Genomic DNA, 19,210 nt, shown 5'->3' on the forward strand with positions numbered 1-19,210 from the left:
TCGGGCCTAATAATGCATTTTATTTGACAGTGCCTTTCAAAACACCCCAGGACACTTGACACTTTTCTCTATTCTATACAAATTATAAACAATCCACAAATATGAACATGCATACTTTTTTGTAGATGTCGATATTTTACCCAATAATTTTGCCAATTACAGATGCATTTTTTGTTTCGTTTCTCCCTCCCATTTAAATATTTCAAATCATCTAAGAAAATACTAAGACATAATATGTTGATAATTTGAGTAAATGTATTTAAAAAATTTAGATTTTTTTTTACGTGGATTCCATTCATAAATTTTACAACCTGGTTGTAAGTTCATTAGTAATTGCTACCATATCAATCAACAGTCGACTGATTGACTGATGAACTCTAGTTTAGTTTCACAAGCCAGACTCATGCATTATTACTGACAGCGAACCCAGATCTAACACCAATCCAGAGAACAAATTTCCTTGCTGTATATGGAGAAAAAATACAGCAGTGGTAAAAATTCCTATCAGGGGTCGGCCAACCAAAATTACTACAAGAGCTCAATAACTAACCACCAAGGAGGTATCACAAAAGAACCCCAGAATAACATCCAAAACTCTACAGACCTCACTCTGCATGGGTTCGAATTCATCAATAAGAAAGAGAGAATGGGTAAAAATGGCATGAACATGCATGAAAGGCTAAAACCAAAAAGGACAATGGTTTATTTCAATTTTAAGAAAACATATTTTGTTGATGTCAAAGACTTCTGGCAAAAAAAATTTCTGTACTGACAAGACAAAAGTGGAACTTTTTTTGGCTGGGATTGCTGTAACATCTGGTGTAAAATTACGATTAATTGTGGTAGTGAGATAACTTCTGGGACAGTTTATCATCCATCAATTTTCTTTACATCCTTGTCCCTAGTGGGGTCAGGAGGGCTGCTGGTGCCTATCTCCAGCTAATGTTCCGGGCGAGGGGAGGGGTCACCCTGGACAGGTCGCAAGTCTGTCGCAGGGCAACACAGAGACAGGACAAACAACCATGCACACACACAGGGACAATTTAGATACACCAATTAACCTAACTGTCATGTTTTTGGACTATGGGAGGAAACCGGAGTACCCCACACATGCATGAGGTCTTTCTGCAAAACTTCATGCAGAAAGACCCCGGGCCGGGAATCGAACCCAGAACCTTCTTGCTGCAGTACTAGTGTCAGTGGATGATAAGCCTGGCAGACTATCAGGTTTTACTTTCCTCCCTCACACCAGGCTGTTTGTTATTTTTTTTTCTTTATTCATTTCATTCAATATAAAAAGAAAAAAAGAGAGAAAAAAAAAACATCCTAACAGTTTTTAGTATACAAAAATTAAAAAGAAAATACACCTCCATCCTTACATACCTACATATCCATCTGTATACATTTCACAAATATATACACTTACAAACATACTACATATGTATTTGAAGAAAAAAAATGAAATGAAAGGTAGCAGAAAGAAGAAAAAATCTTATAGTATCTGCCCCTTTTTCCTCAACTCTGAATCAAAGCAAAAAAAAGAATTTTGATTTATCTTCTGTGATAAAAAAGAAAAAAACAAAAAGAAAAACAAAAGAAGCAAGGTCAATCATCAATCTCAACTAACAACGATACTATACTCTAACTTTATACTATTTCATACTTCTTCAAAAAACCAATCTTTAACATTCTTTTGAACATGGGTAATGATTTAGCATTTTTAACATCGTTTTGTAGGTCGTTCCACAGTTTGACTCCTTGTATCAAAGTACATCGTTCTTTCAAACAAGTTCTGAATTTGGGTTTCTTAAAAATCTGTGTCCCCTTTATGGAGAGCCATTTGCGCCAAAATTAAATAAATAAATAAATGGGTTAAATAAATAAAAAATGAGTAAAATAAATCAAAAAATGAAGTAAATGAGTGAAATAAATAAAAAATTTGTTAAATAAATAATTTAGCTTTTTCATTAAACCAATTTTCAATTTATTTATTTTTCATATTATCAATTTCCCAATTTCTCTTTTTCATTTATCTATTTGTCATTTATCCTTTTATCCATTTACCCATTTTTCATTAATCTATTTTTTAATTTAACCGTTTTTCAATTTCCTTTTTCCATTAACCCGATTTTCTATTTCCCAGTTTCATTAATCAATTTCTCATATATCCCTTTTTTTACTTACCCATTTTCTTTTATCTATTTTTCATTTACCCATTTTTCATTAATCTCTTTATCTATTTACCCATTTTTCATTAATCTATCTTTTAATTTAACCATTTTTCCATTTCCTTTTTCCATTAACCCGATTTTCTATTTCCCACTTTCATTAATCAATTTCTCATATATCCCTTTTTTTATTTACCCATTTTCTTTTATCTATTTTTCATTTACCCATCTTTCATTAATCTCTTTATCTATTTACCCATTTTTCATTAATCTATCTTTTAATTAAACCATTTTCCATTAACCCGATTTTCTATTTCCCACTTTCATTAATCAATTTCTCATATATCCCTTTTTTTATTTACCCATTTTCTTTTATCTATTTTTCATTTACCCATCTTTCATTAATCTCTTTATCTATTTACCCATTTTTCATTAATCTATCTTTTAATTTAACCATTTTCCATTAACCCGATTTTCTATTTCCCACTTTCATTAATCAATTTCTCATATATCCCTTTTTTTATTTACCCATTTTCTTTTATCTATTTTTCATTTACCCATTTTTCATTAATCTCTTTATCTATTTACCCATTTTTCATTAATCTATCTTTTAATTTAACCATTTTTCCATTTCCTTTTTCCATTAACCCGATTTTCTATTTCCCACTTTCATTAATCAATTTCTCATATATCCCTTCTTTATGTACCCATTTTTCTTTAACCTATTTTTCATTTAACTTTTGTTTGAAAAACTTTTAATTTTCCCATTTTCCAATTTCCCTTATTCATTTAGTATTTCCTTATTTTCTTATTTATCACATTCTATTTTCCCCGCAAAACTTAGGGGGAAAAATAAATGCAAATGAGGAGTGGCACGTCATCAGGCTACAACTTCCCCAATTGGTTGGTTAGCGTCACACCTACTTTGCTTTCAAGAAAGATGGCGACCTACTAACGGGTTATCAATAAGCATAAGCTCATCAACTTCATTAGAAAATAGTGTTATTACTCCTGACTTTATTTTTGTGTGGCCGCTCAGACAGAACGTGTTTCAGCTGGCGGCTCTGATGGACTCAGAGCTTCACCGTCGGGGTTTTTTATAGTTTGGACGAAGCGGCCGCTGAAGTTGGCTTACGATTGAAGGTTCAGGACGCCTTCGTAGCTACCAGCTGTGATTCAACTATAAGGAGCAGACTTGACTGTACATCGTAAGTGAACTGCAATATCCAGTGGCAGCTCTACGGAGCATTGAGCTGAAAGAATGACGGTGGCAAGCCTTGGAGATCTGCATCGGAGGCCATCTTTCAGACATGCACCGCTGCTGTCCGTCCAGGATCCTCCGGTTGCCCAGACGGTAAGCTAACGCTGATGTTTTCCAACTATAGTCATATTTGTAACCAAACTTGAGGCCAACAGGTGTACTTTTGATCGCCACCAGGTCAAAAGTACAGCTTGTTTTTGCAGCACATTCATTAATGTTTCTATCGTGTATGTTTTCAGATGCTAAGCTGTCACAGCAGATCATCCTGCAGACCTCTGGTCTCTGTTTCCAGTGGGCTCACAGCTTCAGGGTGACCAGAGACCTTCACCTTTCTGGAGCAGGAACACCCGGCCAAATGCACTGGTGACACATTTAATTTAAAAAATGTGGGGGTAAATTAACGCTGATAAACAGACTACCTGAATACAGTGACCTTAGTGAGGGTACAGAATGCAGAATGGATAAAAGCTGAACTCCTGCTAAAATCTGTCCCTATTGGTTACATCCCTGAAATGTGCCAAGTGTGGCCCACATGCATACATGTCGTATTCATATAAAGTAATTATGACTATTCATTTCAGTAGTTCTTTGTGGATGTATAACTTGGCCACCTTAGTTTCCCTGTTTTTGTTCAACATATGTACCTCAACATTTGGTTACTGTTCCATAATTTGTACTCCAAACATGTTTTTACTCATGTTTATCTCTTACTTACATGTTTAAGTAAAAAGTAGCTGAATAAGAAATTACACATGAGTAAAGAAGCATTTGGTAAAAAGTATACAAGTACTGAGTAACTGATCAAGTTATCAATTATTTCATATCTTAAAAAATTACACAATTAGAGGGCTCAAAATATAAAGTTCAGCGGAATTTTTAGTTTTTTAAAGACAAAATAAAAAATTTGTTTAAATAAGAATAGTGATGCTTCATAATAAAATGACCTGAGTAAAAGTAAAAAGTTCAGCATAGTAACGGTACTCCTAAAACTTCATTTGAGTTTCAAAAAGTTACTCAACTATATTTGAGTAAATGTAATTAGTGAGTCCTAAACTCTTTCCTTCTGAGGGAACAGGAGAAGGAATTGTTAAGGAAATAAATTAATCTTATTTTTATATTAAACATTGTTTTAATTAACAAACGAATCATAAATAACACCCAGAACATATTCTGTTATGTTTATTCAAGGATCAAGAAAAATGACTGGAGATTCTGGCTGAGAGAGGGACAACGGCAAACAGGGAGGAGAACCGTCTGCACTGTGAGCAGCACCAGAACTCCTGATGGATCTCCTTCAGGAAGAACCAGAGAGATGGCCAACCTCCGCAGAGAAGAGTTCACCCAAACATCAGAGGAAAAATGAATATTTTTTTTCACTTTCAAGGACTCTAAAAAGCTTGCTGATTAAATTTTCAGTTAATGTTCAGCAAACATTCAAAGTTTAGTGTTTGGATAATACTTATGCAGTATCACATGTTTAGACTAAATTATCACATGACTAGAGCTGATTAAATCTTGGTTGCACCTCGGCGAGAAAAAGAGTGCCACAAACCTCCCAAAGAAGAGGATAGCAATGTATGTTTAAATAAACATACAACAAAGATTTTTGGTGCACATCATCTTTAAAGGGTCTAGTTATGATATTCACCTTTGCATTTATAAAAATTTGTTAGGTGTGTGAGCAGGATGTGTAAACATGTTGACGGTCATAATAGTGACAGGTGGGAGAATACGTTTGACCAATAGGTCCACTTATTTAAATACATACCATATTCTTCCAATTCCTAACTTCTTCCTTTTTAAGATTAATTTTGAGTTTGGTTCTTGATGTGTTGGACTTTGTTATAGCCAGACAAAGCATACAACAATGTAGTTGTGAGAAAAATGGAACCCTTACTGATTTTGATAGTGATGGCTTAGACATGGACTATAAGGGGAAGATGGGCCATTTTCCATGCCTGATTTTGAATGCATATGATCAGTTCATGGGAAAAGAGGATAATCTGACCCTTCATCAGGCATGTGGTACTCTGTTACCACCTGCAAAAGTTTATGACGAAGGGACAGCTGTCTCTTTGATGTACCCTTTAAAGAGGATCCAAATGAGGTTCCAACACAAGATGAGAAACTGCTGATCCACTAGAAAAACAACAATATTTTCCTAATGGAAACAAAGATGAAGAATTATATAGAGACTGATGTCAACTAGATCAATGAGCACATGAGAGGTGTAGACCTTTATGACCAAACCCCCTCAAGGTTCAATGTCATGGTCAGGTCCAAGAAGTGATGGTGGTTGTTGAGATGCTTTACCAGGCCGAGAAAGAGTCACACGCTGTTAGACAAAGGGCCCATAGTAAAGAGTTACATTTTTGATTCTGTTAGACACTAAGGTCCATTTCTCACGAGAAACAGAAACTTATCAGGCCACAGAGACATGGTGTGATTTCAGGGAGTGTCTTCAGTTCATATAATCAGCTACCCTCCTCTTTTTCCTCAGACGCTGCACAGACTTTTTTAGAAACTCTTCTCGGATGTAATGGTAAAGCGTCTCCTTTCAGCGCTGAAAGTTAATAAAATAAGTTAAGTCTGAATGCTTTTCTTGGCTGATTTTATGCTCCGTGTGTCAATACAAATTATGATTCATCGATTGAGATTCTCGTTCTCAACATGGTCCATACCAAAGGCACACCTGAAACGGTGCCGGTAGCCTAGGAGGTTGGAGTTTATCTTGTACCTGGTGGGTTGCCTGCTGGAACCCCCACTTTGTTTGTGTCAGTAGTTGTGACCTTGATCAAGAGGACAATTCAGCCACCATGCCAGCCGGTGGTATTCAGAGGACCCTGGTGGAGGAGCCGGTGTATGACTGCCTTACTTCTGTCAAACTGTGGCAGGCAAGCTGTAGCTACAATATAGTAGCTTACTGCTGTCGGTGTGTGAATGTGTGTGTGAATGGGTGAATGACTAAATGTGGTGAAAACATTTTCAGGTCATTTGGACTTGATAAAGAACTACACAAGTACAGGCCATTTACCTTTCAGATATTATTTTACAAATGTGTCGTAGGAGGAACAACTGATTTGCTCATCATGGCTTATTATCTTATGCAAAGGTTTGGTATAAGGCCAGCAGGTCATGGAAATAGATCTCAAATGGACACTTCTCTTCAAGTTATGACGAGATGTAACCAAGACACTTTCTGGTCAGTCAATGCAAGAGTCGTTTCCAGAGATGTTGTTCCAGTTGTTGCTTTTGCACCACCCATGCCTTGGAGAAATTCAAGGTTTTATTGCACACTGAGTGCTTCAAGAAAGAACATGGAAAGTAAGAAAGAGATGAAATAACCTAAAATTGAAGAAAACCAAAGTCACCAAATGGTGAGAAGGAGCCATACTACTCTCCTTTGATTCCAGGCCTTGGGGTCCGGTATCCTGCAACTTTCAGGTGTGTTCCTGGTCCAACACACCTGAATTAAATGGATCACCCTCTCAGTATGCAGTCCAGTTCTCCAGAGTCCTGCTTATCACCTGATTCAGGTGTGCTGAAGCAGAGGCGGATGGAAAAGATGCATGACACAGGCCCTAAATCCTGGAGACGGAGACCCCTGGACTAAGTCTATTGAGTTTTACTTTATGACAGTGTGACAAATGTTCATAATTTTCAGAAATATAAATGAAAGCCTCTACTGTAGATGTTATCTTTATGATCTATGTTACTGTGATGACACTACAACTGACTGAAGTTCAATATAATTATGCATAAACACTCAAGCACTCAAATTTACCTTGGTTTAGAATATATTGATAGTCAAATTTGTACTTTACAGAGCAAATGTTGCACTAAAGTAATGCTGTGGCAAGATATATTATACTAAAGAAACAATGTTCACATATTATGATCATGTCTATTTGGAAAAAGCACTTTTAGCTCATCTTAGTATTAGAACACCATATTATCCCACCGGTCACAATTGTGACCGAACATAAAACACACTTTTTTACATACTTTTCCACAATTTTTAAAATTATTTCCCTGATTAGTTCAAAGGGCTATCAATGACATCGGATTTTCATATTTACATGTTTGGGAAAAATTTGGAATGAATGGGTTAAAGCCACAAACAAAATATCCATCTTATTGTCTCTGGGATGTGAAAACATGAGATTTGATTAAATTAGAACTACACAGATGAGAACGAACACAGATTTCATAATATATATTTTTTTATTATTAAAAACAGTAGATGGTTCTTGCATATCAATGCTATAAGAACAGCCACATTTTTTAAATGTGTCAGCAGTGCATTTGGCCGGGTGTTCCTGCTCCAGAAAGGTGAAGGTCTCTGGTCACCCTGAAGCTGTGAGCCCACTGGAAACAGAGACCAGAGGCCTGCAGGATGATCTGCTGTGACAGCTTAACATCTGAAAACATACACGATAGAAACATTAATGAATGTGCTGCAAAAACAAGCTGTACTTTTGACCTGGTGGCGATCAAAAGTACACCTGTTGGCCTCAAGTTTGGTTACAAATATGACTATAGTTGGAAAACATCAGCGTTAGCTTACCGTCTGGGCAACCGGAGGATCCTGGACGGACAGCAGCGGTGCATGTCTGAAAGATGGCCTCCGATGCAGATCTCCAAGGCTTGCCACCGTCATTCTTTCAGCTCGATGCTCCGTAGAGCTGCCACTGGATATTGCAGTTCACTTACGATGTACAGTAAAATCTGCTCCTTATAGTTGGATCACAGCTGGTAGCTACGAAGGCGTCCTGAACCTTCAATCGTAAGCCAACTTCAGCGGCCGCTTCGTCCAAACTATAAAAAACCCCGACGGTGAAGCTCTGAGTCCATGAGAGCCGCCAGCTGAAACACGTTCTGTCTGAGCGGCCACACAAAAATAAAGTCAGGAGTAATAACACTATTTTCTAATGAAGTTAATGAGCTTCAGCTTATTGATAACCCGGTAGTAGGTCGCCATCTTTCTTGAAAGCAAAGTAGGTGTGACGCTAACCAACCAATTGGGGAAGTTGTAGCCTGATGACGTGCCACTCCTCATTTGCATTTATTTTTCCCCCTAAGTTTTGCGGGGAAAATAGAATGTGATAAATAAGAAAATAAGGAAATACTAAATGAATAAGGGAAATTGGAAAATGGGAAAATTAAAAGTTTTTCAAACAAAAGTTAAATGAAAAATAGGTTAAAGAAAAATGGGTACATAAAGAAGGGATATATGAGAAATTGATTAATGAAAGTGGGAAATAGAAAATCGGGTTAATGGAAAAAGGAAATGGAAAAATGGTTAAATTAAAAGATAGATTAATGAAAAATGGGTAAATAGATAAAGAGATTAATGAAAAATGGGTAAATGAAAAATAGATAAAAGAAAATGGGTAAATAAAAAAAGGGATATATGAGAAATTGATTAATGAAAGTGGGAAATAGGAAAATCGGGTTAATGGAAAAAGGAAATGGAAAAATGGTTAAATTAAAAGATAAATTAATGAAAAATGGGTAAATAGATAAAGAGATTAATGAAAAATGGGTAAATGAAAAATAGATAAAAGAAAATGGGTAAGTAAGAAAAGGGATATATGAGAAATTGATTAATGAAAGTGGGAAATAGCAAATCGGGTTAATGGAAAAAGGAAATGGAAAAACGGTTAAATTAAAAAATAGATTAATGAAAAATGGGTAAATAGATAAAGGGATAAATGAAAAATGGACAAATGAAAAATAGATTAATGAAAAATGGGTAAATGGATAAAGGGATAAATGACAAATAGATAAATGAAAAAGAGAAATTGGGAAATTGATAATATGAAAAATAAATAAATTAAAAATTGGTTTAATGAAAAAGCTAAACTATTTATTTAACAAATTTTTTATTTATTTCACTCATTTACTTCATTTTTTGATTTATTTTACTCATTTTTTATTTATTTAACCCATTTATTTATTTATTCAATTTTGGCGCAAATGGCTTTCCATAGAAAATCGGGTTAATGGAAAAAGGAAATGGAAAAATGGTTAAATTAAAAGATAGATTAATGAAAAATGGGTAAATAGATAAAGAGATTAATGAAAAATGGGTAAATGAAAAATAGATAAAAGAAAATGGGTAAGTAAAAAAAGGGATATATGAGAAATTGATTAATGAAACTGGGAAATAGAAAATTGGGTTAATGGAAAAAGGAAATTGAAAAACGGTTAAATTAAAAAATACATTAATGAAAAATGGGTAAATGGATAAAAGGATAAATGACAAATAGATAAATGAAAAAGAGAAATTGGGAAATTGATAATATGAAAAATAAATAAATTGAAAATTGGTTTAATGAAAAAGCTAAATTATTTATTTAACAAATTTTTTATTTATTTCACTCATTTACTTCATTTTTTGATTTATTTTACTCATTTTTTATTTATTTAACCCGTTTATTTATTTATTTAATTTTGGCGCAAATGGCTCTCCATACCCCTTAAGGTTATAACTACTCTCTCTCTTTTCAAAATTTTTTTGGATGTTTAAGGGGAATGTTTTTAGGTGTGCCTTATACATAACCAACAAAATATTATAATCAACTAAATCATAGAATTTCAATAACCTCAAATTACAAAATAATGTATTTGTTGGATATTTGCCATGTTTTCGAGCAATAATTCTTATTGCCCTTTTTTGCAAAACAAAAACCGATTTTATGCTAGTATAACATGCCTTTCCCCATACCTCAACACAATAAACCAAGTGTGGAACAATTAGTGCATTATACAACATAAACAGTGCATGATCATTCAGAAAATCCCGTACTTTATAAAGCACTGCAGTTGATTTAGCTAATTTTGTTCTTAAATAATTTAAATGGGATTTCCATCATAATCTCTCGTCAATTATCACGCCCAAAAATTTAACCTCACTAACTCTACAAATCTCTACACCATCAACTTTAAATTGAGTGTTTACAGTTCTTTGTCTCCTTGTACATAACATACAATTTGTTTTGTCCAAATTTAAAGATAATTTATTAAGTTTGAACCATTTATGTATTTGCATAAATTCTATTTTCATTTTTTAACATCCCTTTTATATCATTGCCCTGACAAAAAAAAGTGGTATCATCCGCAAATATTACAGGATATATACATGATTTTTGTTTAAAATGGTGATTTTTAATACACCAGTAACTCTGGACTGCACACGTCTAGGCCTGTTGTGATAAACGATAAAATCAATTAATCGCACGATAAATTAAACCCATCGACCTCATTTTAATTATGGCTTTATCGTCTCTTCCTGCCGTTTTTTATTTCTGTTGATGACACTGACTGAAAAAAGGTTCAACTCCAGTGCTCTCCACTGACCCTCCCTTCCTCATTTCCTTAGTGTAATGTCCAGCACACACTACACTTGTCGGCCGATTGTCGGCCCATTTTCAAAACATGAGAGACCACACATTAGCCGACAGAAACTCTAGGTATAACAGTTCAATCGGATTCGTCGTGCCGTGTGGTGTCCAGCCACCTGGGCACAAAATTATGGCTACAAGTCCAGTTAAAACTAATTTTAGAACGAGGCATCCATCAATGCTTTACTAGAATCTACCTGTGACGCATGTGGCTAGAGTCAGCATAAAGTTCTGACTGAATGAAAATTATAACCTATTTATGTCACGTTAACGAAGAACAGCTGAAAACTTACTGGGTTTATCAACTGCGGTAGCAATTTGGCTCCAACTCCTCCCCTTGTCATTTCTATATTCTTTGTACGAAATGTTAATTATTGTGCTAATATTATTGTTGTTTCCAAGGGTTCGGTCTAAGTTTTGGTGGGGACCTTGACCCCCCCCCCCCCCCACCCCCCGGCAGCACAGTGAAATGCCCAAGAGCACCGAACATTTTTGAGAAGGGGGGGGAAACCACATTGGCTTAATAACCCCCTCCCCCCAACCATAACCATATCATACATCTTGTGTATACAACCAGATACAGTCATACTCAGCAGATCAGTTCAAGAACACTTTACTTTTTCCTTTACAAAATTCACCAAACGTTACAAGTAAGATCAAAAGAAATATCCTCTGGATACAGCAAACACAATTGCAGATAAGAAGAAATCAATAATAAAAGAAAAAAGAAAAAATATTACATAATTAACAGACCTATTCTACCTCACATTCAGTGCTGACCTTACTAAACACCGGACTTTACAACAAATGCGTTGCGTGATAGATATCTAACTTATGGGTCCACTCACTGTACTTACAGCCGACGTAGCGAAATAACTTCTAATGTCTGTCCTTTTCTTTTTTGGTGGCGACATGGTCTCGGAGACTCAGAAGGAGACGCGTGTGCCCAGCTAGCCGCCGCCTTTTGCAGCTAATCAAAGAACGTCCGACGATTCAACTGACTCCCCCTCCCCCCACCCCCCCGACAGCACCGTTCCGACACGGTCTCGGAGGCTCATAATAAATGTCAAACTAAGAAGCTTCCGTTCCGCGCACCGCCTGTTGCTGCTAATCAAAGATCGTAGATCCACGTTCTTCGAGCCAATATGGCAAAAATTGGTCGGGACTTTTTCATATCCCGTGAATATTGGTCGGGACATGTCCCTACCGTCCCTACCCAAATCTACGCCCATGGTTGTTTCCACATATCATCTCCAATGTCCGCTGGATTTTGGGTTGCGCCGTGTCAGCTGTTTCGATTTCCCCTCCGTAATTTCCCCTCAGAAAGCACGGAGGAGAATCCGTGCTTTCTGATTGGCTACTTGTCACATTCAGCGTTAAGCTCCCAGTCGGGGAAAACCCCTAATTTAGATTGGAGCGGCCACGACGATCTACCGTAACCCACCACACACTGTAGGATGACCGGTTACGAAATAACCAGCGAAAATCTTAGATCGGCCAACGTTCTAAGAAAATAGGGGCAAAAAAACCCCCCATGTAGTATGAACTATTGCATCAGGTAGTGGGATGTGTATGGAGTTAGTTTTGTTTCACAATTATTCAATCAAAAAAAAAAATAATGTCAAACAAAAATAGTAGTATTCAATCAAAAAAAATCATGTCAAACAAAAAAGTAGTATTCAATCAAAAAAAAAATCATGTCAAAGCAAAAATCACTAAGTTTTTTTTTTTTTTTTTTTTTAACTTTTTTTTGTTTTTGGTTGTCTCTTTTTTTTGGTTGAAACTTTTTCTGAGTTTTTGGTTGAATTCGTTTTTCTTGCTTATACAACTTTATTTGCTTTGGGGAAGCTTACATGAACATTCTGGGCGGGGCTTAAGGACGAGCGATGTAAGACGTGTTCCGATTGGTTAGCGCTGACTAAAGTGGATGACTCCCTGAGATCTCAGAACTCTGTCCCGAACTGCAGGGCTTCGGTGACGGGACACAGAATGTGAATGGTAAGTAATCTTCACAAAACTACACCGTTTAGCAGCTTCTAAAGTGTCCACCCTGTTTCAAAGAAGAAATCTTACACAACTTATGACAACAGTCATAAGTTGTGTAAGATGTAAGATGTAAGATCGCGGCAGACAAAATATGTGGATTCGGGACATGCAATATCTCCTGGAAGCTATTGAGCTCCCACCACACCTGCGGTTTTCCACTGTGGTGCGTCACCTGAGTGGTGAGGCCAGGAAATTGGTCCTGAACCTACCTCTATATGACCAAACCCCTGAGAGGGCTTTTGAAGAACTGAGGGCTGAGTATGGGGACACACAGAGCTCCCTAGATCCACTGGCTGACTTCTACGAGCGGAGCCAAAGACCAGGGGAGTCTGCCTGCTCATATGCCATAACGCTGGAAGCTAATCTGAGAGCGGTAGAGGACAGCCAAAGAGGAGGCAAGCCATTCCCAGACCGGGACTGCAAACTCACTCGGCAGTTTTTAAGGGGTCTTAATGATGAGGAGGTGTACATGAGAATTGCCCCACTTAAGCCCAGGCTCTTAAGCTTCCGAGAACTGCAGGCTGAGCTCAGAGACGTGACCAAAGAAACTAAAAAGTTCCAGTCATTCCACAAATCAAAGCGAGCTCACACCCAGATCCAGACTGCATCAGGCAGCAGCCCATCTGTGTATGTGGAGAAGACCACCCATGCAACAGAGTTGTCAGAGCTCACAGAACTGGTTAAAAAGTTAGCTCTTTGCCAAGCAGAGCAGATGACCAAATTGACCAACCTTGAATCAAGAGTTGCTGCTCCATTGCTTGTCCCAACACCACAAGTCCAGGTACCCATAGGGCCTCCAATCCAAGCCCAAATCTCAACTGTGACATGCCACAGATGTGGTAAACAAGGGCACATAGCCAGAGTCTGAGGAGCAGTGTTACCAGACCCCAGTCAAGTGAATGGGAACAACCCCCACCCAGCTCAGCCTTTAAACGGGTAGAGCCCGTTTAAAGGCTCTACCCTTTAAACGGGCTCTACCCGTTTAAACGGGTAGAGCCCGTTTAAAGGGCTCTACCCGTTTAAAGAGGAGAGAGCACTCCTCTCTCCTCCATCAGGAGGAGAGAGGAGTGCTCTCTCCTCCTGATGGAGGAGAGAGCACTCCACTAGTGGGCCCTAGAAACGAAGGTGAGGTGGAAATCAGTGGAATGAAGTCCAGAGCGCTCATTGACTCTGGCTCTCAGGTAACCACTATTACCCACAGCTACTGGTGCAGCCACCCCATCCTTCAAAAACAGAAGTTACAGCCCTCTCTGATACCTATAGAAGGTGCAGCCGGTCAGAGTGTAACCCACCATGGTGTTCTACGCATTAACTTGAAAGTGTTGGAGAAAGAGTTTAAGAATGTGCCAGCTTTTGTGGTTGAGGACTCAGAATATCGCCTGTCTGTCCCTCTGCTGATAGGAACTAATGTTCTCCGCGCCTCCAGAACCCATCTCCAAGCAAAATATGGCCAACAATTTCTCCAGCATGTCAGAGAGAGTCATCCAGAATGGTACACCTCACTCCTGGAGGTGGGTGATACAGAACATTATAATGTGGAGGACAGAGTGGGTCTGGCTGTGTATACAGGCCACAAAATACATGTTCCTGGGGGAAAAGAAATGGATCTAATGTGCAAGGTGACTGCCGGCCTGAAGAGAAGGACCTATACAGCACTGATTGAGAGCCACCACTCCCTGAAGCTCCCTCAAGACCTTCTGGTTGCCAAGGTCCTTGCTAATGTGAAAAGAGGATGTACCCCTGTCAGAGTGATGAACCTGTCTCAACATCCAGTCACCATCAAGCCACACACACACCTAGCAAATGTGTCCCTAGTGGATGGTGTTGTGGATTTCTCAGACAAAAAGCAGGGCCAAAGCCATGAAAGCAGGTCCAAAGACACATGTCTGAGTCTGACTCAGGTAATATCGAGTTGTTGTGTTGACCTGAGTAAAGCTGCAGTCGAGGACGAGGACCAGCGCTCCACTCTTAAAAAGCTGGTAGAAAAGAATGTTGATGTATTCTCCCAACATCCTCTAGATTATGGTCACACAAAGACGGTGCAACATGAAATTCCACTAGTAGACTCTAAGCCATTCATACGGTGGCCGACAGGTGCAAATGCGCAGCAAAAGAGAAAACATGCAAACAAAAGAAAAGACACAAGCACAAATTAAATGCGGCAAACAAAAAGCAAATAAAATGCAGCAAACAAAAAAGAAGACACCCCCGAATGAAATGCAGCAAACAAAAAAGAAAACACCCCCGAATGAAATGCAGCAAACAAAAAAGAAAACACCCCCCAATGAAATGCAGCAAACAAAAAAGAAGACACCCCCGAATGAAATGCAGCAAACAAAAGAGAAAACACCCCCGAATGAAATGCAGCAAACAAAAAGTGTTGAAAACGGAAGTGCTCCAGACCACTAGGGGGAGTCTAACAAAAAATAGCTGTGTCCGAATTCAGGCTCTGCATCCTTTCAAGGGCCCTGAGAAACTGATCCTTCGAAGCATAGACATAATAAAAGAGTAGACCCCCCCACCACGATTGGCTGCTCCGGCGCAAATACGCTCTTGGAGCGGTCGTCCCTCCTGCTTTGCTCAACCAAAACAGCAGAAGATGCCTTCAGCACTGCGGAATATTGTTGATCGGATCGACGGACTACTGACGTGAGGGCTCGACAGACTTTTCGCAAGTAAGATGGACATATTACTGTGTATTTTTGTGATTAGAATATTACTATACTGTATTTATGTCCACTGGCGAAATACCAGCTAATGCTAGCTATAGTGCTTGGTGTTCAGCCCCCGCTCTGACAGCTAACCGAGATTCCGTAAATCTTAAAATGTTTCAGTCATTCTCCAACATTTAGATTATCTGATACAAGAGCCTACTATAGAAATGAAACAATATTATAAAAATCATAACATTCACCAGCAAAGTTTACACAGATGACAATGGCTATTATTTAATTATTTAACTCAGTCAACGTAAGATAACTCGAAAATGTCCCGTTTTTGTTTTGAAGGTTTCCTACGACGTGAGGAAGAAGGAAGAATTGTCTTTAAGGAGAGACAGATTCACTGCACAACATGGATGAATCTCGTATCGGATTTTGGACCCAATCTCAGCTGCTGAATCACTCTTAAACCAGAACTTGTAGGCTGGAAAACATTATATATATATATATATATATATATATGTGTGTGTGTGTGTGTGTGTGTGTGTGCATAATCATGCATAGCCTAATGTATATTATTCAGTATTAATGATTATTTATTTATGTTTGTATACTTATATAAGTATGTATTGATAAGACGAGAGCGGTCCATTAGGCGTCTGTCCTTTTATTATGTCTATGTGAGAAACGGCCCGATCTACAGAAGACGGGTCCTTCGAAGGCCACGAATATGGACGACCAGAAGAGAGAAGCTGTAGCCTCCGGCTAGCTGCCTAGCCTCCATCTCGGCGTTATGTTGCTTAGCAACCGTGACAACGTGAAGCACAGAGCAGCGAAGAAAAAAAACGGACTCAGTTGTTTTTTACTCTTTATTTCTGTATTATTCTTCACCTTTTGTAATAAAGGTTGTTCCATAGTAAAAAGAAAATCTGTCTGATTCTAAAATGTTTAATGTATACAAGGGATATTATTCATTTTCAAATACTCTCCAGATCTCAGGTAGTAAGACATTACAGTTAAATAAACTATGTTTGAAGGCTTAACTTTAATCAGTCAAACCCATTTGCTCAGGAATAAATTAAATACTTTACTTAACCAAAAGATTTTACTACTACCTAACTTAATATCTACATGGAGCGCCTGGCCAGCTGACAGCTTGCGAGTGAAGCTGGCTGTTAATGCAGCGGGAGAAGACATCTCCGAAAACGTCGGAGCAATATTGGAAGTAGGTGATTTATTAATGAACCGAGCAGATATTTCAGATCTATACATCTACATTCTCGCCTAAAAACATTGTAAAAAATAATTTTGTGTAATTTTAAGTGTAATACAGCAAAAATTATTTTGTCGCCATTGCTGCTTTTCTGAACACCCGCTTTAAAGGATGCAGAGCCTGAATTTAGACACAGCTATTTTTTGTTAGTCTCCCCCTAGTGGTCTGGAGCACTTCCGTTTTCAACACTTTTTGTTTGCTGCATTTCATTCGGGGGTGTCTTCTTTTTTGTTTGCGTCTCTCTTTTTGTTTGCTGCATTTCATTCGGGGGTGTCTTCTTTTTTGTTTGCGTCTCTCTTTGTTTGCTGCATTTCATTCGGGGGTGTCTTCTTTTTTGTTTGCGTCTCTCTTTTTGTTTGCTGCATTTCATTCGGGGGTGTCTTCTTTTTTGTTTGCTGCATTTTATTTGCTTTTTGTTTGCCGCATTTAATTTGTGCGCGTGTCTTTTCTTTTGTTTGCATGTTTTCTCTTTTGCTGCGCATTTGCACCTGTCGGCCACCGTACATTCAGGCTCCCCTACCGCAAGATTCCCCCATCACAGTGGCAAGATGTCAGGAAGATGTTGATCGAAATGGAGGTGGCAGGGGTAATAAGGCCCAGTAAGAGTCCGTATGCTTCACCTGTAGTGGTGGTGACAAAAAAAGACGGCTCATTACGGTTGTGTATCGATTACCGTAAACTGAACTCCTGCAGCACAAGAGATGCATTTCCCCTGCCAAGAATAGAAGAGGCTCTGGAAGCATTGGGTCAGGCCAAGTTTTTCTCTACGCTTGACCTCACCTCAGGCTATTGGCAGGTGGAGGTGGCAGAGAGGGACAAACACAAAACAGCATTCTGTACACCAATGGGTCTGTATGAGGCCAACCGAATGCCTTTTGGGTTGCAGAATGCTCCATCAACCTTCCAGAGGCTCATGACTTGCTGTTTTGGAGACCTGAACTTCACCCAACTTCTAATTTATCTGGATGACCTTATCTTTTCTAAAACCTTTGATGAGCATCTAAACAGACTGCAGTTGGTGTTTGATCGGCTCCGGGAACACGGTCTAAAACTTAAACCCTCTAAGTGCCAGCTAATGAGAAAAGAAGTACACTACCTAGGTCATCTGGTATCTGCTGAGGGAATCCGGACTGACCCAGAGAAGATTTGTAGAGTAAAAGACTGGACCAGGCCAACAAACCGCAGGGAGGTCTGCAATTTCTGGGGTTTGCTGGCTACTACAGGCGGTATGTCAGTGGGTACTCTGTCCTAGCAGCTCCCTTATATCTGCTCACTGGTGGTGACCCGAGAATGAAGAAAAGAAGGGGGAAAAAAGGCCTGGCTTCTAACCCACCATTCTTATGGACAGAAGAATGTGAGGCGGCATTCCTGGCCTTAAAGCACAGACTTACGACTGCGCCAGTGTTGGGTTACCCGGACTACAACCTACCTTTTCTGCTTCAGACAGATGCATCGGGGGAAGGACTAGGCGCTGTCTTGGTCCAGCTTCAAGATGGCATAGAGAGGGTCATAGCCTTCGCCAGCCGAGGGTTGAGTCCAGCAGAGGCAAGGTATCCCGCCCACAAGCTAGAGTTCTTTGCCCTGAAGTGGAGATGGTCGGGCAAGGAGATGGTCCTTGCCCGACCATCTCTACGGGCGCAAGTTCTCTGTCCAGACAGACAATAACCCCCTCAAGTACATCATGAGCTCTGCAAAGTTGGATGCCACAGGTCAACGGTGGGTCTCCCGTTTGGCTACTTTTGACTTTGATGTCCAGTACCGGAGAGGACAAAGCAATGCGAACGCCGATGCCCTCTCCCGTATGTCCAATCAGGAGGTCACAGAGACTCTGCACTCATGCCCTCTGCGGGTGAGCACCAAAAAGCCTGAACAGGGTGCAGATCAGTCCATACAAGATCCAGACAACTCCTCAAACCAGAACATAGTGGTCTCAGCCAACTTGGACTCAGAATCACCAAGATCTAGTGAGCCATACAGAGACATGGGTATGGAGTCACTTCCCGCCATGACGAAGCAAGAGATCCGAGCAGGACAAAAAGAGGATCCTGTTATTGGCCCTGTCTGGCACTACAAAAGTCGGAATGTGAAATCCAGTCGCAGTGAGAGGGTCAGTGGTGGCCGACAGGTCTGTCTTCTCCTGAAAGAGTGGAAGAGGCTAGTGATCAGAGATGGTATCATGTACCGTCGCAGCCGTGATCATCAAAGAGGAGTGGTGGAACAGCTAGTGCTACCAGAGAAGCTGCGTGAGGGAGCTATGAAGGCTCTTCACAATGACTCCGGACACTTGGGTTTTGAGAGAACAGTTCAGTTGTTGAGAGAGAGATTTCATTGGCCTCAAATGTTCCAAGAAATTAAGAACTGGTGTGAGCAGTGTGAGAGATGCTGCCTCAGGAAAA

The 19,210-nt window shown here is 39.1% G+C and overlaps 1 protein-coding gene and 2 long non-coding RNA genes across 3 annotated transcripts in view; 1 reads left to right on the plus strand and 2 right to left on the minus strand.

Annotated features, from left to right (window-relative positions):
- tmtc1 (transmembrane O-mannosyltransferase targeting cadherins 1) overlaps nt 1–19,210 on the minus strand; it is a 133,856-nt gene that overhangs the window by 102,153 nt on the left and 12,493 nt on the right. The window lies entirely within an intron of this gene.
- Nucleotides 2,717–5,583, plus strand: LOC148152572 (uncharacterized). Its single transcript, XR_015762125.1, has 3 exons — nt 2,717–3,522; nt 3,669–3,792; nt 4,618–5,583. It is a non-coding gene; the product is annotated as an uncharacterized LOC148152572 (long non-coding RNA).
- LOC148152573 (uncharacterized) lies at nt 7,635–8,967 on the minus strand. Its single transcript, XR_015762126.1, has 2 exons — nt 7,997–8,967; nt 7,635–7,850 (listed from the first exon to the last, which is right to left on the minus strand). It is a non-coding gene; the product is annotated as an uncharacterized LOC148152573 (long non-coding RNA).

This window comes from Poecilia mexicana, unplaced genomic scaffold (genome assembly GCF_051168715.1).
Source record: "Poecilia mexicana isolate PSO_F unplaced genomic scaffold, ASM5116871v1 scaffold_23, whole genome shotgun sequence".
NCBI lineage: Eukaryota > Metazoa > Chordata > Actinopteri > Cyprinodontiformes > Poeciliidae > Poecilia > Poecilia mexicana.